A 27,963-nucleotide genomic window follows, 5' to 3' on the forward strand; every position below is an offset into this window, starting at 1 on the left:
GAATGGCACCGACTTTCATGACGCAGCGTATGCGTCAAAGGTCGGGAAGGGGTTAAAAATATGAATATTATTGAATATAATGTTTTACTTATGTTACAGTATTTTATCTTCCTGGTGTTACTTTGTTCATGTATTACAGGCGGCTTCTTCAGCTGTGATTCTTACCTTTTTCTATATAGATATGGGTAAATGAATTCACCATTATAGAGCCATTATGAATCCATGTTTTGTAGCCCTTAAACATTTTGTATAACAGATGTGTTTTCTCCTGATTTTTCGTGGTTAAGGGATCACTGATGTTTTAATAAACTTTGAATAAATAACTGGACATACATAAGAAACCTTGCAATATATCTTTATAGAAATAATACTTCTGCACTCGCGAACACTTCTCAGCCACCTGTGCCTCCCGAGCTCATCATTCACCGTGAAATAATGCAAAAAATCCATCTTTGCGCGGATGGCGGTATCAACATGCAACACACGCACACAACACACGCAACAAACACATATTATGAAAAATGACGGTCATTGTATGTGTTTTAAAAGACTTTATTCTCTCATACGTATCACAGAAATAGTTTAAAGCCCAGTTTAGTCAGGGGGATTTAGATTTATTTAAATTCACAGGCGGTGTGTATGTGCACAGGTATGACTTATTTTAAAAGCATACAGCTCAGCGATAATGTCAGGTGTTGGACAAGCATTTAGCAGTCTCTCATAGGTATCACAGAAAGATTTTAGCTTGAGCTGGGCTAGTTTGATTTCCGCGTACTGCCCAGCCATGTCAGTAAACATTTTGACATGGTCATCATCCCACGAAGGACTACCTGTGTAAGGTGCGTGCTCAGCAACTTTCTGTTTTTTACCTACATGGCGGCGTGATACTGATCCAAATTCGCTTGAAGAGCCTGAAAGAACAGTATCTGCAGATTGTACAGACTGGCACACCGGTATATTGAACAGATCTATGGGTGACCATATACCCTCGGAGAGCTGTTCAATTTCTCTGTTTTCAGGAGTGACTTGCGGAATGCTGCTTGGGCTATTGGCTTCCTGAGTTATGCAGGGACTAGCGTTCTGCGCTGCACGTCTCTCTCTTGAAACGTTCTTTCTTTGTGATTGATTCTGCGCAGATCTTTAATTACGCCGCTGCAAAACTCGTGGCTGACGATCAGGCGTATCTAAAAGAAAAGATACAAGCGTCGGTTATCCGCAAAACCGTCTCTTGTTTCTCGGCCTCTTTATACTAGTGCTGTAATTTTTTCATAATAATGTGAGAAGGTTATTATTATTATGTTTATATATATATGAACTCTCGGCTGTACAGCCAGTATTTAAAAAATGTGCATGACACGCAAATACACACATATACTATCACTGTGTGTCTATACCCGGCCATCTACATATACCAATAACATATATTCAAGTTAGAATAATGCAGTTACATTACATTAATATATATATATATATATATATATATATATATATATATATATATATATATATATATATATATATATATATATATATACAGTGGGGCAAAAAAGTATTTAGTCAGTCAGCAATAGTGCAATTTCCACCACTTAAAAAGATGAGAGGCGTCTGTAATTTACATCATAGGTAGACCTCAACTATGGGAGACAAACTGAGAAAAAAAAATCCAGAAAATCACATTGTCTGTTTTTTTAACATTTTATTTGCATATTATGGTGGAAAATAAGTATTTGGTCAGAAACAAAATTTCATCTCAATACTTTGTAATATATCCTTTGTTGGCAATGACAGAGGTCAAACGTTTTCTGTATGTCTTCACAAGGTTGCCACACACTGTTGTTGGTATGTTGGCCCATTCCTCCATGCAGATCTCCTCTAGAGCAGTGATTTTCGCTTGGCAACACGGACTTTCAACTCCCTCCAAAGGTTTTCTATAGGGTTGAGATCTGGAGACTGGCTAGGCCACTCCAGGACCTTGAAATGCTTCTTACGAAGCCACTCCTTCGTTGCCCTGGCGGTGTGCTTTGGATCATTGTCATGTTGAAAGACCCAGCCACGTTTCATCTTCAATGCCCTTGCTGATGGAAGGAGGTTTGCACTCAAAATCTCATGATACATGGCCCCATTCATTCTTTCATGTACCCGGATCAGTCGTCCTGGCCCCTTTGCAGAGAAACAGCCCCAAAGCATGATGTTTCCACCACCATGCTTTACAGTAGGTATGGTGTTTGATGGATGCAACTCAGTATTCTTTTTCCTCCAAACACGACAAGTTGTGTTTCTACCAAACAGTTCCAGTTTGGTTTCATCAGACCATAGGACATTCTCCCAAAACTCCTCTGGATCATCCAAATGCTCTCTAGCAAACTTCAGACGGGCCCAGACATGTACTGGCTTAAGCAGTGGGACACGTCTGGCACTGCAGGATCTGAGTCCATGGTGGCGTAGTGTGTTACTTATGGTAGGCCTTGTTACATTGGTCCCAGCTCTCTGCAGTTCATTCACTAGGTCCCCCCGCGTGGTTCTGGGATTTTTGCTCACCGCAATTGTGATCAGTCTAACCCCACGGGGTGGGATTTTGCGTGGAGCCCCAGATCGAGGGAGATTATCAGTGGTCTTGTATGTCTTCCATTTTCTAATTATTGCTCCCACTGTTGATTTTTTCACTCCAAGCTGGTTGGCTATTGCAGATTCAGTCTTCCCAGCCTGGTGCAGGGCTACAATTTTGTTTCTGGTGTCCTTTGACAGCTCTTTGGTCTTCACCATAGTGGAGTTTGGAGTCAGACTATTTGAGGGTGTGCACAGGTGTCTTTTTATACTGATAACAAGTTTAAACAGGTGCCATTACTACAGGTAATGAGTGGAGGAAAGAGGAGACTCTTAAAGAAGAAGTTACAGGTCTGTGAGAGCCAGAAATCTTGTTTGTTTGTTTGTTTCTGACCAAATACTTATTTTCCACCATAATATGCAAATAAAATGTTAAAAAAACACACAATGTAATTTTCTGGATTTTTTTTTTCTCAGTTTGTCTCCCATAGTTGAGGTCTACCTATGATGTAAATTACAGACGCCTCTCATCTTTTTAAGTGGTGGAACTTGCACTATTGCTGACTGACTAAATACTTTTTTGCCCCACCGTATATATATATATATATATATATATATACACAGTGCCTACAAGTAGTATTCAACCCCCTGCAGATTTAGCAGTCTCGGGCAATACTTCCATTTATATGTTAAAACTGACCATTGAATCTTATCTGAAGGCTTTTGATGTTTATCCTGGTATGTGTACTGAAGCCTTAAGGCCAAAAATAAAAAAAACAACATGGCATCCCTGGGGGCTTTAAGACCTCCAATATACAGTGCCTACAAGTAGTATTCAACCCCCTGCAGATTTAGCAGGTTTAATAAGATGCAAATAAGTTAGAGCCTTCAAATTTCAAACAAGAGCAGGATTTATTATCAGATGCATAAATCTTACAAACCAAAAAGTTTTGTTGCTCAGTTAAATTTTTATAAATTTTAAACATAAAAGTGTGGGTCAATTATTATTCAACCCCTAGGTTTAATATTTTGCGGAATAACCTTTGTTTGCAATTACAGATAATAATCGTCTTTTATAAGACCTGATCAGGCCGGCACAGGTCTCTGAAGTTATCTTGGCCCACTCCTCCATGCAGATCTTCTCCAAGTTATCTAGGTTCTTTGGGTGTCTCATGTGGACTTTAATCTTGAGCTCCTTCCACAAGTTTTCAATTGGGTTAAGGTCAGGAGACTGACTAGGCCACTGCAACACCTTGTTTTTTTGCCTCTTGAACCAGGCCTTGGTTTTCTTGGCTGTGTGCTTTGGGTCGTTGTCTTGTTGGAAGATGAAATGACGACCCATCTTAAGATCCTTGATGGAGGAGCAGAGGTTCTTGGCCAAAATCTCCAGGTAGGCCGTGCTATCCATCTTCCCATGGATGCGGACCAGATGGCCAGGCCCCTTGGCTGAGAAACAGCCCCACAGCATGATGCTGCCACCACCATGCTTGACTGTAGGGATGGTATTCTTGGGGTCGTATGCAGTGCCATCCAGTCTCCAAACGTCACGTGTGTGGTTGGCACCAAAGATCTCGATCTTGGTCTCATCAGACCAGAGAACCTTGAACCAGTCAGTCTCAGAGTCCTCCAAGTGATCATGAGCAAACTGTAGACGAGCCTTGACATGACGCTTTGAAAGTAAAGGTACCTTACGGGCTCGTCTGGAATGGAGACCATTGCGGTGGAGTACGTTACTTATGGTATTGACTGAAACCAATGTCCCCACTGCCATGAGATCTTCCCGGAGCTCCTTCCTTGTTGTCCTTGGGTTAGCCTTGAATCTTCGGACAAGCCTGGCCTCGGCACGGGAGGAAACTTTCAAAGGCTGTCCAGGCCGTGGAAGGCTAACAGTAGTTCCATAAGCCTTCCACTTCCGGATGATGCTCCCAACAGTGGAGACAGGTAGGCCCAACTCCTTGGAAAGGGTTTTGTACCCCTTGCCAGCCTTGTGACCCTCCACGATCTTGTCTCTGATGGCCTTGGAATGCTCCTTTGTCTTTCCCATGTTGACCATGTATGAGTGCTGTTCACAAGTTTGGGGAGGGTCTTAAATAGTCAGAAAAGGCTGGAAAAAGAGATAATTAATCCAAACATGTGAAGCTCATTGTTCTTTGTGCCTGAACTACTTCTTAATACTTTAGGGGAACCAAACAGAATTCTGGTGGGTTGAGGGGTTGAATAATAAATGACCCTCTGAAAAGACTTTTCACAATTTAAAAAAAAATAAACAAAGAAATAACATTCTTTTTTGCTGCAGTGCATTTCACACTTCCAGGCTGATCTACAGTCCAAATGTCACAAAGCCAAGTTAATTCCAAATGTGTAAACCTGCTAAATCTGCAGGGGGTTGAATACTACTTGTAGGCACTGTATACACACACACACGGCAAGCACTTATACACACACACACACACAACACGCATTTATACATACATGCATAAATGGCACACACATGCTGCACAACAAATTTGTTACATGTGATTCACATAAACACATACACATAGCTCGCAGGCAGCACATAGTACACATAACACACACTATACACGAGAATCACATGTATTTCAAGTGAACCGTTACCTTTTCTATTCTTGAGACACGTGCTTAACGAACTTCCGCGTCTTTTAGGCGCACCAGGGAAGCGGTGAAATTGTAGCGTTCTTGACATCTATGATCTCGACGTCTGAATCTAGATTTTAACACTGTTCGGGGACACCCCAGTTTTCCGGCATATCGACCGATGTCTCCGTGTCAGTATCTGTATGAGAAATTGTGCTTAGTTCGTGTTTACATACAAAGGATTAAAGCAGCTGACATAGTATAATATAGCTTTACGCTATAACACCTGACTGTGGCGGTGTGGAATTAACACAGATAATATATATATATATACATATATATATATATATATATATATATATATATATATACCGTATATACTCGAGTATAAGCCGAGATTTTCAGGCCAAATTTTTGGGCTGAAAGTGCCCCTCTCGGCTTATACTCGAGTCAAGGTGGGTGGCAGGGTCGGCGGGTGAGGGGGAGAGGGCGCTGAGGCATACTTACCTGCTTCCAGCAATCCTGGCGCTCCCAATGCCTGTCCCACGGTCTTCGGTGCTGCAGCTCTTCCACTGTTCAGCGGTCACGTGGGACCGCTCATTAGAGAAATTAATAAGCGGCTCCACCTCCCTTAGGGGTGGAGCCGCCTATTCATTTCTCTAATCAGCGGTGCCGGTGACCGCTGATAGAGGAAGAAGCTGCGGCACCGAAGACCAGCTGTCCGGGGGAAGGAGCCGGACGCCGGGACCAGGTGAGTATCGCATATTTACCTGTCCACGTTCCAGCCGCCGGGCGCCGCTCCATCTTCCCGGCGTCTATCTGCACTGACTGTTCAGGTCAGAGGGCGCGATGACGCATATAGTGTGCGCGCCGCCCTCTGCCTGAACAGTCAGAGCGGAGAGACGCCGGGACCAGACGCTGGGAGCTGCAAGCAAGAGAGGTGAGTATGGCATTTTTTTTTTATTGCAGCAGCAGCAGCAATGGCACAGATATATGTGGAGCATCTATGGGGAAATATGAACGGTGCAGAGCACTAAATGGGGCACAGCTATGGGGAAATATGAACGGTGCAGAGCACTATATGGCAGAGCTATGGGGAAATATGAACGGTGCAGAGTACTATATGGGGCACAGCTATGGGGAAATATGAACGGTGCAGAGCACTATATGGGGCACAGCTATGGGGAAATATGAACGGTGCAGAGCACTATATGGCAGAGCTATGGGGAAATATGAACGGTGCAGAGCACTATATGTGGCACAGCTATGGGGAAATATGAACGGTGCAGAGCACTATATGGCAGAGCTATGGGGCAATATGAACGGTGCAGAGCACTATATGGCAGAGCTATGGGGCAATATGAACGGTGCAGAGCACTATATGGCAGAGCTATGGGGAAATATGAACGGTGCAGAGCACTATATGGCAGAGCTATGGGGCAATATGAACGGTGCAGAGCACTATATGGCACAGCTATGGGGAAATATGAACGGTGCAGAGCACTATATGGCAGAGCTATGGGGCAATATGAACGGTGCAGAGCACTATATGGGGCACAGCTATGGGGAAATATGAACGGTGCAGAGCACTATATGGCACAGCTATGGGGAAATATGAACGGTGCAGAGCACTATGTGGCAGCTATGGGGAAATATGAACGGTGCAGAGTACTATATGGCAGAGCTATGGGGCAATATGAACGGTGCAGAGCACTATATGGCAGAGCTATGGGGCAATATGAACGGTGCAGAGCACTATATGGCAGAGCTATGGGGAAATATGAACGGTGCAGAGCACTATATGGCACAGCTATGGGGCAATATGAACGGTGCAGAGCACTATATGGCAGAGCTATGGGGCAATATAAACGGTGCAGAGCACTATATGGCAGAGCTATGGGGAAATATGAACGGTACAGAGCACTATATGGCACAGCTATGGGGAAATATGAACGGTGCAGAGCACTATGTGGCAGCTATGGGGAAATATGAACGGTGCAGAGTACTATATGGCAGAGCTATGGGGCAATATGAACGGTGCAGAGCACTATATGGCAGAGCTATGGGGCAATATGAACGGTGCAGAGCACTATATGGCAGAGCTATGGGGAAATATGAACGGTGCAGAGCACTATATGGCACAGCTATGGGGCAATATGAACGGTGCAGAGCACTATATGGCAGAGCAATGGGGCAATATAAACGGTGCAGAGCACTATATGGCAGAGCTATGGGGAAATATGAACGGTGCAGAGCACTATATGGCACAGCTATGGGGAAATATGAACGGTGCAGAGCACTATATGGCACAGCTATGGGGCAAGAATGATCTATTTTTGTTTTTGAAATTCACCGGTAAATGCTGCATTTCCCTCCCTAGGCTTATACTTGAGTCAATAAGTTTTCCCAGTTTTTTGTGGCAAAATTAGGGGGGTCGGCTTATACTCGTGTCGGCTTATACTCTGTTAGGACTGGCGGAACGCACCAAGAAAGGTGATATAGATGCGTTCGCAGTCCGGGGTCCACCGTGCAGGCGAAAACCTGCTGCTAGTAAATACAGACTATATGGCGGTACACTAAAGTATATACACGTGGGTTCAACCTCACCCAGCGTGAAGGGAGCAATCCTGTTGTGTCACAGGATCGCGGTACCGCACCTAAAGCGCGAGCGAGTAGTCAGCGTACTTAACCCCAACTGGGATTGAAGTCCGATTAGACCCTCGCTGGCACTACACCGCAACTGGGTGTGAAAGGAAACTAAATATCTACTATATAAAGCTGAATGTGTGTGTGTGTGTATGTATGTATGTCCGGGATTGGCATCTGCACCGTCGCAGCTACAGCCACAAAATTTTGCACAGTCACACGTCTGGACCCCGAGAGCGTCATAGGCTATGTTGTGAGGTGAAATTTTAACCCCGTGCGTTCCAATTCACCAAACAATTTTGCTCCTATCTACATAATGGGGAAAAAAGTGAAAGGAAAAATGTTGGAGGCGTCGCAGCTACAGCAACAAAATTTTGCACAGTCACACGTCTGGACCCTGAGAGCGTCATAGGCTACGTTGTGAGGTGAAATTTTAACCCCGTGCTTTCCAATTCACAAAACAATTTTGCCCCTATCTACATAATGGGGAAAAAAGTGAAAGGAAACGTGTTGGAGGCGTCGCAGCTACAGCAACAAAATTTTGCACAGTCACACGTCTGGACCCTGAAAGCGTCATAGGCTACGTTGTGAGGTGAAATTTTAACCCCGCGCGTTCCAATTCACCAAACAATTTTGCCCCTATCTACATAATGGGGAAAAAGTGAAATGAAAAGTGTTGGAGGCGTCACAGCTACAGCCACAAAATTTTGCACAGTCACACGTCTGGACCCTGAGAGCGTCATAGGCTATGTTGTGACGTGAAATTTTAACTCCGCGCTTTCCAATTCACCAAACTATTTTTCCCCTATCTACATAATGGGGAAAAGTGAAAGGAAAAGTGTTGGAGGCAAATTGACAGCTGCCAGATGTGAACAAGGGGGACTTAAAGAATGAGAGCGATGGCGCCAAAGAGTATATACCGATCAGTTGCTAAGGTGGGGCCTCGACATGGGATACTCACCACACACGGGGATATGAACACACACAAAATGCGCCACACACTACCATGTGCTTGAACACATATTACCCTCAGCACACATTTCACCACAAATACACCAACCTCGCCACATAAAAGTCGAAACACAAAAGTCGCCACTCAAAACTCGCCACGTGCAGAACTCGCCACATGCAAAAACTAGGCTCTTTCAAAACTCGCCACAAGTGCAAAACTCACCTCATGGAAAACTCGCCACACGCAAAACTTGCACACGTGGAAAAATTGCCACATGCACAAAAGTTGCAACACATGCAAAAGTTGCCTCACACAAAACTTGCACATACAAAAAAGGCACCACACATAAAACTCGCCACGCGCAAAACTCGCCATGCGCAAAACTTGCTGCACACAACTTGCTACACTAACCTGTCACATGCAACTCGACACACAAAAAGTTGCTACACGCATGTTGCCTGTTATGTTTGCTAATGACAGGTGTTATGAAGGCAATCCAGAAACACAGTGTGCTTAGCGATCAGAGCGCACACAGTGATCTGACAAATACCCAAAAATACAAGAACGAGCTCTGAGACGTGGAAACTCTGTAGACTGCACACCTGATCCTATCCTAAACACAACTAAAAGCGGCTGTGGATTGCGCCTAACAACTACCCAGGCAACTCGGCACAGCCTAAGAAACTAGCTAGCCTGAAGATAGAAAAATAGGCCTGACTTGCCCCAGAGAAATTCCCCAAAGGAAAAGGCAGCCCCCCACATATAATGACTGTGAGTAAGATGAAAAGACAAAACGTAGGGATGAAATAGATTCAGCAAAGTGGGGCCCGATATTCTAGGACAGAGCGAGGACAGTAAAGCGAACTTTGCAGTCTACAAAAAACCCTAAAGCAAAACCACGCAAAGGGAGCAAAAAAAAACCACCGTGCCGAACTAACGGCACGGCGGTACACCCTTTGCGTCTCAGAGCTTCCAGCAAAACAAAAGACAAGCTGGACAGAAAAAAAGCAACAAAAAAGCAAAAAGCACTTGGCTATACAGAGCAGCAGGTCACAGGAAAAATCAGGAGAAGCTCAGATCCAACACTGAAACATTGACAAGGAGCAAGGATAGCAGCATCAGGCGGAGTTAAGTAATGAAGCAGTTAACGAGCTCACCAGAACACCTGAGGGAGGAAGCTCAGAAGCTGCAGTACCACTTGTGACCACAGGAGTGAATTCAGCCACAGAATTCACAACAGTACCCCCCCCTTGAGGAGGGGTCACCGAACCCTCACCAGAGCCCCCAGGCCGACCAGGATGAGCCGCATGAAAGGCACGAACAAGATCGGAAGCATGAACATCAGAGGCAAAAACCCAGGAATTATCTTCCTGAGCATAACCCTTCCATTTAACCAGATACTGGAGTTTCCGTCTAGAAACACGAGAATCCAAAATCTTCTCCATAATATACTCCAATTCCCCCTTTACCAAAACCGGGGCAGGAGGTTCAACAGATGGAACCATAGGTGCCACGTATCTCCGCAACAACGACCTATGGAATACATTATGTATGGAAAAGGAGTCTGGGAGGGTCAAACGAAAAGACACAGGATTGAGAACCTCAGAAATCCTATACGGACCAATAAAACGAGGTTTAAATTTAGGAGAGGAAACCTTCATAGGAATATGACGAGAAGATAACCAAACCAGATCCCCAACACGAAGTCGGGGACCCACACGGCGTCTGCGATTAGCGAAAAGTTGAGCTTTCTCCTGGGACAAGATCAAATTGTCCACTACCTGAGTCCAGATCTGCTGCAACCTATCCACCACAGAAACCACACCAGGACAGTCCGAAGACTCAACCTGTCCTGAAGAGAAACGAGGATGGAACCCAGAATTGCAAAAAAATGGAGAAACCAAGGTAGCCGAGCTGGCCCGATTATTAAGGGCGAACTCAGCCAACGGCAAAAAGGACACCCAATCATCCTGGTCTGCAGAAACAAAACATCTCAGATATGTTTCCAAGGTCTGATTGGTTCGTTCGGTCTGGCCATTAGTCTGAGGATGGAAAGCCGAGGAAAAGGATAGGTCAATGCCCATCCTACCACAAAAGGCTCGCCAGAACCTTGAAACAAACTGGGAACCTCTGTCAGAAAAAATATTCTCAGGAATGCCATGCAACCGAACCACATGCTGAAAGAACAAAGGTACCAAATCAGAGGAGGAAGGCAATTTAGCCAAGGGCACCAGATGGACCATTTTAGAAAAGCGATCACAGACCACCCAAATGACTGACATGAAATCCATCGAAATATGTGTCCAAGGCCTCTTTGGGACCGGCAAGGGCAAAAGCAACCCACTGGCACGAGAACAGCAGGGCTTAGCCCTAGCACAAATCCCACAGGACTGCACAAAAGTACGTACATCCCGTGACAGAGATGGCCACCAGAAGGATCTAGCCACTAACTCTCTGGTACCAAAGATTCCAGGATGACCAGCCAACACCGAACAATGAAGTTCAGAGATAAGTTTATTAGTCCACCTATCAGGGACGAACAGTTTCTCTGCTGGACAACGATCAGGTTTATTCGCCTGAAATTTTTGCAGCACCCGCCGCAAATCAGGGGAGATGGCAGACACAATGACTCCTTCCTTGAGGATACCCGCTGGCTCAGATAAACCCGGAGAGTCGGGCACAAAACTCCTAGACAGAGCATCCGCCTTCACATTTTTAGAGCCCGGAAGGTACGAAATCACAAAGTCGAAGCGGGCAAAAAATAACGACCAACGGGCCTGTCTAGGATTCAAGCGCTTGGCAGACTCGAGATAAGTCAAGTTCTTATGATCAGTCAATACCACCACGCGATGCTTAGCTCCTTCAAGCCAATGACGCCACTCCTCGAATGCCCACTTCATGGCCAGCAACTCTCGATTGCCCACATCATAATTACGCTCAGCGGGCGAAAACTTCCTGGAAAAGAAAGCACATGGTTTCATCACTGAGCAATCAGAACCTCTCTGTGACAAAACCGCCTCTGCTCCAATCTCAGAAGCATCAACCTCGACCTGGAACGGAAGAGAAACATCTGGCTGACACAACACAGGGGCAGAACAAAAACGTCGCTTCAACTCCTGAAAAGCTTCCACAGCAGCAGAAGACCAATTAACCAAATCAGCACCCTTCTTGGTCAAATCGGTCAATGGTTTGGCAATGCTAGAAAAATTACAGATGAAGCGACGATAAAAATTAGCAAAGCCCAGGAACTTTTGCAGACTTTTCAGAGATGTCGGCTGAATCCAATCCTGGATGGCTTGGACCTTAACTGGATCCATCTCGATAGTAGAAGGGGTAAAGATGAACCCCAAAAATGAAACTTTCTGCACACCGAAGAGACACTTTGATCCCTTCACAAACAAAGAGTTAGCACGCAGGACCTGAAAAACCATTCTGACCTGCTTCACATGAGACTCCCAATCATCTGAGAAGATCAAAATGTCATCCAAGTAAACAATCAGGAATTTATCCAGATACTCACGGAAGATGTCATGCATAAAAGACTGAAACACAGATGGAGCATTGGCAAGTCCGAACGGCATCACTAGATACTCAAAATGACCCTCGGGCGTATTGAATGCAGTTTTCCATTCATCTCCTTGCCTGATTCTCACCAGATTATACGCACCACGAAGATCTATCTTAGTGAACCAACTAGCCCCCTTAATCCGAGCAAACAAGTCAGATAACAATGGCAAGGGATACTGAAATTTAACAGTGATCTTATTAAGAAGGCGGTAATCAATACACGGTCTCAGCGAACCATCCTTCTTGGCTACAAAGAAGAACCCTGCTCCCAGTGGTGATGACGATGGGCGAATATGTCCCTTCTCCAGGGATTCCTTCACATAACTGCGCATAGCGGCGTGTTCGGGCACGGATAAATTAAATAATCGACCTTTAGGGAATTTACTACCAGGAATCAAATTGATAGCACAATCACAATCCCTATGCGGAGGTAGAGCATCGGACTTGGGCTCTTCAAATACATCCTGATAATCAGACAAGAACTCTGGGACCTCAGAAGGGGTGGATGACGAAATCGACAAAAATGTAACATCACCATGTACCCCCTGACAACCCCAGCTGGATACCGACATGGAATTCCAATCCAATACTGGATTATGGGTTTGTAGCCATGGCAACCCCAACACGACCACATCATGCAGATTATGCAACACCAGAAAGCGAATAACTTCCTGATGTGCAGGAGCCATGCACATGGTCAGCTGGGCCCAGTATTGAGGTTTATTCTTGGCCAAAAGTGTAGCATCAATTCCTCTCAATGGAATAGGACACCGCAAAGGCTCCAAGAAAAACCCACAACGTTTAGCATAATCCAAATCCATGAGATTCAGGGCAGCGCCCGAATCCACAAACGCCATGACAGAAAACGACGACAAAGAGCATATCAAGGTAATGGACAGAAGGAATTTGGACTGTACAGTACCAATGACGGCAGACCTAGCGGACCGCTTAGTGCGCTTAGGACAATCAGAAATAGCATGAGTGGAATCACCACAGTAGAAACACAGACCATTCAGACGTCTGTATTCCTGCCGTTCAACTCTAGTCATAGTCCTATCGCACTGCATAGGCTCAGGTTTAACCTCAGGCAGTACCGCCAAATGGTGCACAGATTTACGCTCGCGTAAGCGTCGACCGATCTGAATGGCCAAAGACAAAGACTCATTCAAACCAGCAGGCATAGGAAATCCCACCATGACATCCTTAAGATCCTCAGAGAGACCCTTTCTGAACAAAGCTGCCAGCGCAGATTCATTCCACTGAGTGAGTACTGACCATTTCCTAAATTTCTGACAATATACTTCTATATCATCCTGACCCTGGCACAAAGCCAGCAAATTTTTCTCAGCCTGATCCACTGAATTAGGCTCATCGTACAGCAATCCGAGCGCCAGGAAAAACGCATCGACACTACTCAATGCAGGGTCTCCTGGCGCAAGAGAAAATGCCCAGTCTTGAGGGTCGCCGCGCAAAAAAGAAATAATAATCAAAACCTGTTGAATAGGATTACCAGAAGAATGAGGTTTCAAGGCCAGAAATAGCTTACAATTATTTTTGAAACTTAGAAACTTAGTTCTATCTCCAAAAAACAAATCAGGAATAGGAATTCTTGGTTCTAACATAGATTTCTGATCAATAGTAACTTGAATTTTTTGTACATTTATAACGAGATTATCCATTGAAGAGCACAGACCCTGAATATCCATGTCCACACCTGTGTCCAGAATCACCCAAATGTCTAGGGGAAAAAAAAAAAAAAGTGAACACAGAGCAGAAAAAAAAAAATGATGTCAGAACTTTTTCTTTCCCTCTATTGAGAATCATTAGTTTGGCTCCTTGTACTGGTATGTTTGCTAATGACAGGTGTTATGAAGGCAATCCAGAAACACAGTGTGCTTAGCGATCAGAGCGCACACAGTGATCTGACAAATACCCAAAAATACAAGAACGAGCTCTGAGACGTGGAAACTCTGTAGACTGCACACCTGATCCTATCCTAAACACAACTAAAAGCGGCTGTGGATTGCGCCTAACAACTACCTAGGCAACTCGGCACAGCCTAAGAAACTAGCTAGCCTGAAGATAGAAAAATAGGCCTGACTTGCCCCAGAGAAATTCCCCAAAGGAAAAGGCAGCCCCCCACATATAATGACTGTGAGTAAGATGAAAAGACAAAACGTAGGGATGAAATAGATTCAGCAAAGTGGGGCCCGATATTCTAGGACAGAGCGAGGACAGTAAAGCGAACTTTGCAGTCTACAAAAAACCCTAAAGCAAAACCACGCAAAGGGAGCAAAAAAAACCCACCGTGCCGAACTAACGGCACGGCGGTACACCCTTTGCGTCTCAGAGCTTCCAGCAAAACAAAAGACAAGCTGGACAGAAAAAAAGCAACAAAAAAGCAAAAAGCACTTAGCTATACAGAGCAGCAGGTCACAGGAAAAATCAGGAGAAGCTCAGATCCAACACTGAAACATTGACAAGGAGCAAGGATAGCAGCATCAGGCGGAGTTAAGTAATGAAGCAGTTAACGAGCTCACCAGAACACCTGAGGGAGGAAGCTCAGAAGCTGCAGTACCACTTGTGACCACAGGAGTGAATTCAGCCACAGAATTCACAACAGTTGCCACACAAAACTCATCTCACAAAAGTCCCTACATGCATGTCGCCACACGCAACTCAACACACACAACTTGACAAACGAAACTCGCCCTAAAACACACACAAGTCTGGTATTATCCTTCAAAAATAAAAATCAGATTAATAAGCAGACAAACTACAACAAATGTACCATATAGGAAATACGGCAGCTGTCAGTCACATGACCTGTCTATTATGTGTATGTGTGAGCTAATATATACTGCCAGGGGGAGGGCTTCCTGTTGGCTGGGGATTTATCAGGCTGCCAATTTAGCTTACAAATACTGAGGTAAATATACTGAGCAAATAACGTGTGAACGAGGTCTAATACAGGAGGAGATGACACAGGTATATACTATATACAGGGGAGATGACACACAGATATATACAGGAGAGATGACACATAGGTATATACTATATAGAGGAGGAGATGACATACAGGTACATATATATATAGGAGGAGATGACATACAGGTATATACTATATACAGGAGGAGACGACACACAGGTATATACTATATACAGGAGCAGATGACCTACAGGTATATACTATATACAGGAGGAGATGACATACAGGTATATGCTATATATAGAAGATGGCATACAGGTATATACTATATACAGGAGGAGATGACACACAGATATATACTATATACAGGGGAGATGACACACAGGTATATACTATATACAGGAGGAGATGACATACAGGTATATACTATATATAGGAGATGACATACAGGTATATACTATATATAGGAGGAGATGACATACAGGTATATACTATATACAGAAGATGACATACAGGTGTATACTATATGTAAGGGAGATGACAAACATGTATATACTGAGGTGAAAATGAGAGGTGTGAGGTGAAAATGAAAAGGTGTGAGTGCAAAATGAGAGGAGTGAGGGAAAATAGTGGAGTGATCGGAAAATGACAGATGTGAGGTCGAAATGACAAGTGTTAGGGGGGAATGAGAGGAGTGAGGGAGAAAATGAGAGGTGTGAGGGAGAAAATGAGAGATGTGAGGGGGAAAATGAAAGATGTGATTGGGAAAATGAGAGGCGTGATGGGAAAATAAGAGAAGTGAGGTGCTATAACTAACCACAGATATTTACTATGCCCAGGCAACGCCGGGCTCTTCAGCTAATAGATATATAAATGCACAGGAGTGCGAGCAATGCCGCACTGACGGACGCCACCAACCACACTGGCTTGGGTATGGAAAGCGCAAGGCAAGCGCACGGCGCCGTACAGGCGGACACAGCAAGAGGACGCTGTAATGTGTGTATCGTGCAGATGGTTAGTCGGGCGCTAGATAGCTACCAACATCCGCGAGCAGACAACAACTCTAGGGAGGGATATTTAGGAGCTTTCATCCATCGACATACATTCATCTACACACACACATATAACATTATGAGACAATACTAGCGCATGGCCGTGCGGTCATGCGCAGTTTATATAGTTGCAGCACAGGAAGTGGCTACAGAACTTTTGCCCTTCCAAGACCTGCCAAGAGGACCAATGGAATGTGCCGCAGAGCCTGAGCACATGACCCTCGATCTCCAACGGGAGATCTTGCCCTGGGCATGCTCAGTGTGTGCAGATAAGGACTTAGTCCCAGAGAAGTCCGCTCGCTGCTGACCAGTATTGGCTTTAAAGGCAGAAGCTGGAGAAGCAGCAGTAACTCTTCTCACAGAGTCAGACTGAGCGAGACGCTGGGATTGACGTCCCTGCTGAGCAGACTCCACTGCGGCTGGAGGAGAATGGGAGACCGCAGCAGAGACGGATCGAGATTCCCCCTGTGCAGCAGAGGAAACTTTACTCCTAACATGGCCCCCCCCCCCCTCGTTGGGCCTCGCTAAGTTCGAAGGCAGCAATGAGCTGCGGAGCCCGAATGTGCTCAACAGGCTCCCAGGACCTGTCCTCGGGGCCATAACCCTTCCAGTCCACCAAATAAAATTTTTTACCACGCACCACCTTGCACCCCAAAATAGCGTTCACCTCATAATCGTCCGAAGACGAACCCGATGTCCCAGCAGATGACTCGGAGAACCGGGACATATACACGGGTTTCAAGAGGGACACATGAAAGGTGTCGGTGATACCCAGGCGTGGCGGAAGGGCCAAACGATAGACCACAGGATTAACCTGCTCGAGGACCTTGAATGGGCCCAAGTAGCGAGGAGCAAATTTAGTGGACTCAACTCGCAGCCTGATGTTACGGGCGGAGAGCCACACCAAGTCGCCAGGAGCAAAGGTCGGAGCGGGGCGCCGATGAGCATCGGCGGAGGACCTCATTCTCTCCTTAGAGGCCCGAATGGCATGCTGAGTGCGGTCCCAAATATCCCGTGCCTCCACAGCCCAGTCTGCCACCCTGGAGTCGGCGGAAGACACGGGCATAGGCACAGGTACCCGTGGATGCTGACCATAGTTGAGGAGGAATGGGGTTTGTCCAGTGGAGTCGGCTACGGCGTTGTTCAGAGCAAACTCTGCCCATGATAGCAAGGATGCCCAGTCATCCTGCCTGGCTGAAACAAAATGTCGCAGGTATGTGACCAAGGTCTGGTTGGCCCTCTCTACCAACCCATTCGTCTCGGGATGATAAGCGGAAGAGAGATTCAACTCAATACTGAGAAGACGACAGAGCTCTCTCCAGAACCGAGACGCAAACTGGGGACCCCGGTCACTGACAATTTTGTCTGGCATACCATGCAGGCGGAAGATATGTCTAATGAACAACGCTGCCAAAGCCCGTGCAGAAGGTAACCGTGGTAGCGGCACCAAATGCACCATTTTTGAGAAGTGATCGGTGATGACCCAAATGATGGTACAGCCGCGAGACTTGGGCAAACCCACAACAAAGTCCATCCCGACCATCTCCCAGGGCCTATCTGCCACCGGCAAGGGATAGAGCAAACCAGCTGGCCTTTGACGTGGAGATTTATTTTTGGCGCAGGAGACACACGCCAGAACATAATCCCTGACATCCCGGACCATATGCGGCCACCAGTACGTCCTCGCCAGTAGCTCAGATGTCCTCTTTGTCCCAAAGTGTCCACCCACCCTGGACGAATGAGCCCAAGAGAGAACCTCCGGTCGCAAATTAATGGGCACAAAAGTCTTGCCCGGAGGCACAGACTCTAGCGAAACCGGCGCCACGGTTCTCAGGCTCTCGGAAGGGACAATAAGCCGAGGCTCCTCTTCCTCCTCCTCAGTTGACATAAGGGAGCGAGAGAGAGCGTCAGCACGGATATTCTTCTCCCCGGCGAGATAATGAAGAGAAAAGTGGAACCGGGAGAAGAACAGGGACCATCTGGCCTGGTGAGAATTTAGCCGCTGGGCTGTCTGCAAATAGACCAAATTTTTGTGGTCCGGGTAAACTTGGAAGGGAAACCGCGCACCTTCCAGAAGGTGTCTCCACTCCGAAAAGGCCAACTTCATTGCTAGCAACTCCCTGTCCCCGATGGAGTAGTTCCTCTCCGCTGGCGTGAAGGTCTTAGAGAAGAAGAAGCATGGATGCTTCCGACCTTGAGCATCCTTTTGGTAGAGGACTGCTCCAGCACCAACGGATGAGGCATCCACCTCCATTAGGAATGGCTTATCCGGGGGGCGTGTCCTAGCTGGCCATGTGAGTGGAAGCAGGGAAGAGTGCTCCCGCTGCCAGAAGGACAAAAATCCTGCTTTAACCCCGATTTTCGGGTAAACTCACCTAAATCCGGCTGGCTGAAGGTCCGGAGAGTGCAGCGGTGCGGAGCCGCAGGTCCGGAGTCGGCAGCGATGACCAGGAGGCGGCAGAAAGACGCTGGCACCAGCGATGCAGGAGCCAGCCAAGATGGCTCCGATGCTAGGGAGGACGCCGAGAAGGAGAACGCCGCATGTCAGCGGCGCATGGAGGTGGCCGCAAAGCTGCAGCAGTATGCCAGAGTGGAGGCTGCTGAGGAGGCAGAACCAGGAGCTGAAGCTGACCAGGAGGAGGAGGAAGCAAGCAAGGCTGAGCAGCATGAGGTACAGAGGGGGAAGGAGAGAGGCAGCATGGCTGGGGCTAGTGGGGGACCTGGAGGCATATCACAGGGAGAGGAGCCGACTCTTAGAGATGTTATCACACTGATCTCTTCATGTCAGCAATCCCTGAACTCCTTGGCCCAGCAGATGCAGGAAGTTAAAGGGGACACGGCACAGATTAATGCGGCTCTGCAGAAAATGGACAAACGTATAGGAGTGGTGGAGGAGAGGGTGAGCACGGCAGAAGATCACATAGTTAAGCTACAAAAAGCTGAAAAGAAGTTCGCCCAAGCAATAGCCGAGCTCGCTGCTAAAAATGAGGATCTGGAAAATAGATCCAGAAGAAATAATATACGTATAGTGGGGCTGCCTGAAAAGACTGAGGGGAGAAATCCCACTGAGTTTGTTGAAAACTGGCTGTTGGAGAAGATTGGGAGCACAGTGTTGACAAAAGTTTTTGCTGTTGAACGGGCTCATAGGGTCCCGCCGCAGCCCCCTGCCCCAGGAGCGAATCCCCGTACCATGCTTGCTAAAATACTGAACTACAGAGACAGAGACATTATCCTCAGAAAGGCTAGAGAGATGGAGGATCTGACGGCTGGAGGTCAGAAAATCGCCATTTATCCGGATTATTCCGCTGCGGTTCAGAAACAGCGGATGAAGTTTACTGGAGTCAAGCGGCGACTGAGGGAGCTGGGAGTGCAGTACTCAGTGATGTTTCCCGCCAAGCTGAGACTGGTGGCTTTTAATAAGACCCACTTTTTCCTGACACCGGAGGACGCTACCCAGTGGCTTGATACTCATGAGAAAAAACTTAAGGGAATGGGCGACTGACATTTCGGCAAGATCCAGTTGGGATTTGTTTTCTCTGTCGATGGAGGAGAGTTCTGCGCTCGTTAGCAATGGTTAAAGAGTTGAGCAACTGTTGGGGGTTTTGCTGGGCCATATTGAAGGAATGGCCGGAGGGGACAGTACCAACTACTAAGTACGGGGGAGGAGGGTTATGCTGGGTACTGTGAACTGGTTTGGTACTTTTTCTATATGTTAATATAAGTTGAAATGTTAAGATACAATAAAGTGAAAGTTGGGGGGGAAATTGTGATTGCTATGGCAGCGGGACGCAAATGGAGAGGGTTAAGTAAGGGAGAGTGTTCGCAGTGGGCAGTGGAGCCCCACTCTTGCTGAGAGGAAGAATGCGTTATATTGGGGGGGTTAGGGGGGTAAGTTGGGAGGGGGAAGGGGGGGTGGGAGGGTTGGGGCAGCTCATACTTGGGAAATTGGATACTTTAAGAAATGATGAGCCACATGATGGGAGATTGTATTAAAATATTGAGTTGGAATGTGAGAGGTCTGGCGGATAAAACACGGCGAGCGGCAAGTCTGCAGTATGTCCGAGAACAGAAGGTCTCAATGATATGCCTGCTGGAGACACATTTAGTGCGGGAGAGGGTGAACGTATTGAATAGGCGCTGGATACAGAGGGCGTATCATTCTACTTTCTCGACGTACTCTAGGGGTGTGTCTGTGTTAATACCTGCGGGGGTGCAGTATGAGGAGGTAGCGGTAAAAGAGGATGTGGATGGTCAGTATGTGGTGGTAAAATGTAAAATAAATGGAGTATTGATGTGTATAGTGGCAATGTATATTCCGCCCCCATACTCAAGCAAGAAGATAAGAGAGGTGCTGGAGAGGGTAGAGCGTTGGGGACCGTTACCATTACTAATTATCGGCGACCATAATAATATATGTGATGACTTTTGGGATAAAAACAAAAATCCCCAGAATAAAACAGGGGGACATATCACTACGTTTGGGACCTATGTCCGGGAAGTAGGTATGATTGATTTATGGAGAGTTAGACATATTGGGGAAAGGACGTATTCATGCTACTCACCAGCTCATGGTACTTTGTCTAGGATTGACTTGGCGCTGGGTAACTGTTTACTGGACACGATGGTAAGGGACGTGAGATATTTACCTAGGGCTCTTTCAGACCATAGTCCAGTTGAGGTGGAATTTCGGCCGGTGGGGACACGGATCGGGAGCAGGAAGGAGTGGAAGATTCACCCTAATTGGCTACACAGTATGGACTTGGAAAAGATAAAGAAGGAGTTGGTGGAATTTTTTGAGATTAACGAGGGAAGTGTAGATGTTCTTACAGTGTGGGAAGCCATGAAGGCGTACTTGAGGGGACTGCTGTTCAGGGATATTAGCAGGTGTAAGAGGAAATCAAGAGAGACAGAGAGGTTGGCGGTTGATAGGCTGAGGATAGCCGAGGATGAGATGGTAATAGCGGGTACTCCAGAAGCTGGGAGGAGGCTAAAGGCAGCTCAGAGTCAGTTGGAGGAGGTATTGCTCGGTAAGGCTGAAAGGAAGAGGGAATTCATGAATCTGGCTTTTTACCAGGAGGGCGAATCTGTGGGTCATTTGCTATTGATGGTGGCTTCTGCCCAGAGAAACACTTCCTTTGTTCATTCTTTGGTATCGGGGAGCGGTGTGGCTGTCTCTGAGACTTCAGAGATTTTGGACATTTTTTCGGATTTTTATGCGGACTTTTATTCCTCTCAGGTAGATGGGTTGGTGGAGGACACGGTGGCGTTCCTTGAGGAATTGGAGCTCCCAAGGCTGAGTGACATAGATAGAGAAGATTTGGAAGCTCCCATCACGGAGGAGGAGTTGGGTCGGGCACTGCAGTCTATGGCTAATGGGAAGGCACCTGGCGTAGATGGATTTCCTGCTGAAATTTATAAAAACTTTGGGGAAGTGCTGATCCCTAAATTAAGGGTACTTCTGGAGGAGGCTAGGAGTGGCGGTTGTCTACCGGCATCTATGCGGGAGGCCATAATAGTGGTGATTCCTAAGGAGGGGAAGGACCCGACACAGCTGGATTCATATCGGCCAATCTCCTTGCTTACTACAGACGTTAAACTTCTGGCTAAGGTGTTGGCGATGAGGTTGACAAGTGTTATTTCCGGCCTGGTGCACTCAGACCAGTCCGGCTTTATGCCTGATCGGTCCACTGCGATCAACTTACGAAGGCTGTATATGAATTTGCAACTCAGATCCGACAACTGTGGCCAGAGAGTTATTGCATCTTTAGACGCCCATAAGGCATTTGATGGTGTGGAGTGGGGATATCTCTGGCAGGTGCTCCGGAGTATGGGGTTTGGACCGCAGTTCATATCCTGGATTCAACTAATGTACTCGATGCCGATGGCTAGGGTTAGGGTAAATGGGGAGTTATCACAGACAATACAACTGGCTAGAGGGACGAGACGGGTGTCCGCTCTCTCCTCTTTTGTTTGCTCTGGCTGTGGAACCACTGGCTGCTAAGCTTCGACGGTCTGATGAGGTGACTGGGTTTAAATATGGGATGATTGAAGAAAGGGTGGCGTTGTATGCGGATGACATTCTGCTATTTCTGGCTGACCCGGGTATGTCCTTGGAGGGAGCCATTGGGATTATTGAGCGTTTCGGATCGGTGTCGGGACTTAGGATAAACTGGAGTAAGTCTGTCTTGTTTAAGGTGGATGATGATGGTGGGGAGTCACTGGAGGATGGGCGACTGGAGATGACTAGCCAATTTAAGTACCTTGGAATATGGGTATCTATGCCTGTTACTGACTATATACATAGAAATCTGACTCCAATCTTAGGTGTTCTTAAAGCGAAAGCGGATGCTTGGCTTAAACTGCATTTATCTGTGGTAGGTAGGGTGAATCTTATTAAAATGATTTTGATGCCAAAAATACTGTATATTCTTCATAATGCGCCAGTTTGGATACCACGTGGGAGATTTAGACAGATTAACTCTCTGTTCAGGAGTTTGATATGGGGGAGACAGCATCCGCGTATCAAACTGGAGACACTTCAGTGACCCAAGGAAGATGGGGGATTGGCATTGCCTAACCCTGAAATATATTTTCTTGCAGCCCAGAGTCAGCATCTAAAAGGCTGGGCGCATGAAGGGTCATCTGGGGCGGTACAGCGGCTGATGGAAGTGGTGACAAAAAGAAGGCCAGTGGTACAATGTTTGGAGGATGGATCCCTGGGGGCTCTGGGGAAATTATACCCTACTGTGTTGTTGATACGCAGGCTGTGGGGTAGGCTGAGACATATACGGGGGGTCACGGATTTGACTAGATTCTCACCGCTATGGCATAACAGCAACTTACAGGAGTTTGAGGCACTGGGGGTACTGACAGAATGGCAAGTCAAAGGGATTCAATACGTGTATCAAATAATTGAGCGAGGTGAATTGAAATCATTTTCCCAATTACAGGCGGAATTTGGTCTTGGGACTGTGGGGGAATTTCAGTATTTGCGGATGAGGCATGCTTTTGGAGCTCAGAGTAGAAATGGAGGTATTGGAATTCAGAGGGATATAGTACTGGAGTATGTGTGTAATGAAGGGACTACTGGGGGAGTCATATCTACTTTGTATAAAGATCTGTTGCACACTTTCCTATTGGGGTTTCCAATAATGGCGAGAGCTAAGTGGGAGAGGGATCTGGGTCCAATGGAGAATGAGACTTGGGAGTCGGTGCTAGAATGGGTCCCACGATTGTCACTGAGCGAACCGTATAGACTGTCACAGCTCTATGTGATACACAGGGTTTATAAGTCACCGATGGTGCTATATAAGGCTGGTTTGCGTGATGATTCTGAATGCCCGAGGTGTAAAACTGCAGATGCTGATATACTCCATATGATGTGGACGTGTCCGAGACTGGCTGCTTTTTGGGTGGTAGTTTTGAGTCGTATGGAAGGTGCGTATGGATGGAAGGTGCCAAGGGATCCTATAGTGTGCTTGTTGGGATGTGTGGATGAGATTGGAGTGGATAACAACCTAAAGATAGCTATTGCCAGATTGTTATACATGGCTAGGAAGGTAATAGCTCGAAATTGGATTAGGGAAGAACCGCCGTCAAGAGGAGAGTTCCTCCAGTATGTGAAGCAGGGCCTGACACTAGAAAAGGGGTTTTATAAAAAAAGAGGGAAAATCGAAATGTTCAATAAAATGTGGTCTCCGTGGATTGCTATGGGATAGGGGTATTATAGAGGGAGAGTTAATTAAGGTTCCTAATTAATGGTAATGTTAAATGTGGCTTATATTATTGGCCGAGGGATTAGATAGTATATTGGTCTAATGATGGAAGTGCTAAGCAAGGTGAACTGCTTTGTTGGGTGGGGTTGGGGGGTGGTGGGATTGAAGGGGAATGTTTGAAGGGGGAGAAAAAAGCTTTGTATTGAAAATGAGAATGTAACATGTCATTTATCTTGTTATTCTTAATAAAAATTTATTTGAATAAAAAAAGGAATGGCTTATCCACATCAAGACGATGTAAGATGGGAGCGCTAGCAAAGTGGGACTTAATAGAAGTGAAGGCCTTGGAGACCTCTTCCGACCACAATTTGGGATTCGCTCCCTTCTTGGTGAGGGCTACCAAGGGAGCTACCAGAGTTGAGAAGTGGGGAATTAACTGGCGATAATAGTTTATGAACCCCATAAAGCGCTGCACCGCTTTAAGAGAATGGGGCTCTTGCCAGTCCATCACAGCCTGTAGTTTGGCAGGATCCATAGCCAATCCCTGGGCGGAGATGATATAGCCCAGGAAAGGTAAGGACTCCTGCTCAAACACACACTTCTCCAACTTTGCATAAAGAGAGTTTGCCCGTAGGAGATCGAAGACTCTGCCAACATCTCTCCGGTGGGAGTCAATATCTGGAGAAAAGATGAGAATATCATCCAGATAGACTACAACCGAGGTGGAAAGCATATCCCGGAAGATATCGTTGACAAAGTCTTGGAAAACGGCAGGTGCATTACAGAGCCCGAAGGGCATCACCAGATACTCATAGTGCCCATCTCTGGTGTTAAATGCCGTTTTCCACTCGTCCCCCTCACGGATGCGAATCAGGTTATAAGCACCCCGCAGATCTAGTTTAGTAAACACTCTAGCTCCCCGAAGCCTATCGAAAAGCTCAGATATCAACGGCAAAGGGTACTTGTTCTTAACTGTGATAGCATTAAGACCTCTGTAGTCTATGCATGGACGTAGTTCTCCATTCTTCTTCTGCACGAAAAAGAACCCTGCCCCAGCAGGTGACACTGACTTCCTGATGAACCCTCTTGCCAAATTCTCTTGTATGTACTGAGACATTACCTCCGTTTCCGGGAGAGATAATGGATAGACTCGACCCCGGGGAGGCTCAGCACCAGGCAAGAGATCAATAGGACAGTCATAGGGGCGATGGGGCGGAAGAGTCTCCGCTGCCTTTTTGGAGAACACGTCTGCATAAGACCAATATTGCTTGGGGAGAGAGGAGAGATCTGCGGGTACCTCTGTAGTAGTAACCTGAACGCACTCTCGATGACACCTGTTCCCACAAGATTCACCCCATCCCAGAATTCTGCCTGAGGACCACTCGATGTGAGGAGAGTGGTACCGTAACCAAGGTATCCCCAAGAGAACCTCATCAATTCCCTCAGGAATGACGAGTAGAGATATAATCTCCTGATGAGATGGTGACATGGACAGAGTAAAAGGGATAGTTTGATGTGTAATCTGTGTGGGCAGTGTCGACCCATTCACCACTCGTACCGTTACTGGTTGAGATAGCATGACCAGAGGAATTGCGTGACGTTGGGTGAAGGCTGAAGACATAAAATTGCCCTCTGCCCCAGAATCCACGCAGAGTTCTACCGAGTGAGAGGATGAGCCCAATGTTATTGTCCCCTTAAAGGACACTTTGGAGGCAAACGTCGCCGTGTCTAGTGCACCTCCACCAACTACCACTAGACGCTGACGTTTCCTCGACCGCTGGAGACATCTGGAGGCAAGATGTCCAGACTGTTGGCAAAGATGACAAATCTGGAGTGCACGAGCGGTCCGGGACTTAGATCCTGCTCGAGACTCTACCACAGGCTCATGGGGCTCAGGAGCCTGGTCTGGAGATTCCAAAGGTTTGGCGAAGGTGGGAGCCAGCCGAAACCTCTGCCTACACTGGGCTCGCTCTAACCTCCGCTCGTGAAAACGGAGATCAATACGAGTGGATAGAGTTATTAATTCCTCCAGTGTGGCGGGAATCTCCCTAGTGGCCAGGGCGTCCTTAACGTGGTCAGCCAGCCCCCTCCAAAATATTGGAATGAGGGCTTTATCCGACCACTCCAGCTCAGATGCTAAGGTGCGGAAGTGGACGGCAAAATGACTGACCAAGGAGGAGCCCTGAGTCAATGCCAACAATTGGAGCGCCGTATCATGGGTGACACGAGGTCCCAAAAAGACCTGTTTCAGAGTGCTCAGAAACAACGGAGCACTCTGCACCACATGATCGCTACGCTCCCATAGCGGCGTAGCCCACTGCAACGCTCTGTCCGACAGAAGAGACACTATAAATCCCACCTTAGCCCGCTCTGTAGGGAAACGAGAGGCCAGAAGCTCGAGATGGATAGAGCACTGACTTACGAAACCCCTACAAGACTTACAGTCACCAGAGAATTTCTCTGGAAGCGGGAGGCGAGTTAGAGTCGGGACAGGAGCGGCAGTGGACAAGGTGGCTGCAGCAACACTAGCAGCCTGAACAGCGACAGCAGTGACATCCACAGCTGAGGTTGAACGCTCAAGAGCCGCCAACCTTCCCTCCAGCTGCTGGATGTACCGCTGTGAACGCTGATCGTCCATCATTTACTAGCCAGACCCTGGCGCTAGTATTATGTTAGGACTGGCGGAAGGCACCAAGAAAGGTGATATAGATGCGTTCGCAGTCCGGGGTCCACCGTGCAGGCGAAAATCTGCTGCTAGTAAATACAGACTATATGGCGGTACACTAAAGTATATACACGTGGGTTCAACCTCACCCAGCGTGAAGGGAGCAATCCTGTTGTGTCACAGGATCGCGGTACCGCACCTAAAGCGCGAGCGAGTAGTCAGCGTACTTAACCCCAACTGGGATTGAAGTCCGATTAGACCCTCGCTGGCACTACACCGCAACTGGGTGTGAAAGGAAACTAAATATAGATATATAAATGCACAGGAGTGCGAGCAATGCCGCACTGACGGACGCCACCAACCACACTGGCTTGGGTATGGAAAGCGCAAGGCAAGCGCACGGCGCCGTACAGGCGGACACAGCAAGAGGACGCTGTAATGTGTGTATCGTGCAGATGATTAGTCGGGCGCTAGATAGCTACCAACATCCGCGAGCAGACAACTCTAGGGAGGGATATTTAGGAGCTTTCATCCATCGACATACATTCATCTACACACACACATATAACATTATGAGACAATACTAGCGCATGGCCGTGCGGTCATGCGCAGTTTATATAGTTGCAGCACAGGAAGTGGCTACAGAACTTTTGCCCTTCCAAGACCTGCCAAGAGGACCAATGGAATGTGCCGCAGAGCCTGAGCACATGACCCTCGATCTCCAACGGGAGATCTTGCCCTGGGCATGCTCAGTGTGTGCAGATAAGGACTTAGTCCCAGAGAAATCCGCTCGCTGCTGACCAGTATTGGCTTTAAAGGCAGAAGCTGGAGAAGCAGCAGTAACTCTTCTCACAGAGTCAGACTGAGCGAGACGCTGGGATCGACGTCCCTGCTGAGCAGACTCCACTGCGGCTGGAGGAGAATGGGAAACCGCAGCGGAGACGGATCGAGATTCCCCCTGTGCAGCAGAGGAAACTCGACTCCTAACATACTCGAGTATATACGGTATATCTTTCTTACATATGATACATGAAAGATAGATATCTTTGTACCGTGTTACAATGACATTTTTCCCTATCTAAATGCAAAAAGGAGAACCTAATTACCCATGATAAGGTGAAGGGCCGGTGCGAGTTCAATGCGGTCATAATTCTGCGTTGCGAAATTATTGCGATAATCGGGAGACATACATTCCTCTTAAATAAGAAAGAAAGCAAGAATATATAATTAATATAAATTACTTATAATATAATGACGTAATCAGAATGAGCCAATACTCTGTGCATTATACGCGTATA

General features: G+C 46.8%; 1 long non-coding RNA gene across 1 annotated transcript; it reads right to left on the bottom strand.

The window, feature by feature from the left end:
- Positions 1-593: 593 nt before the first annotated feature.
- Positions 594-27,857, bottom strand: LOC138663493 (uncharacterized). Its single transcript, XR_011318197.1, has 3 exons — positions 27,772-27,857; positions 5,161-5,338; positions 594-1,184 (listed from the first exon to the last, which is right to left on the bottom strand). It is a non-coding gene; the product is annotated as an uncharacterized lncRNA (long non-coding RNA).
- Between the last annotated feature and the right edge of the window lie 106 nt (positions 27,858-27,963).

The sequence above is a fragment of the Ranitomeya imitator genome, chromosome 2, assembly GCF_032444005.1.
Source record: "Ranitomeya imitator isolate aRanImi1 chromosome 2, aRanImi1.pri, whole genome shotgun sequence".
NCBI lineage: Eukaryota > Metazoa > Chordata > Amphibia > Anura > Dendrobatidae > Ranitomeya > Ranitomeya imitator.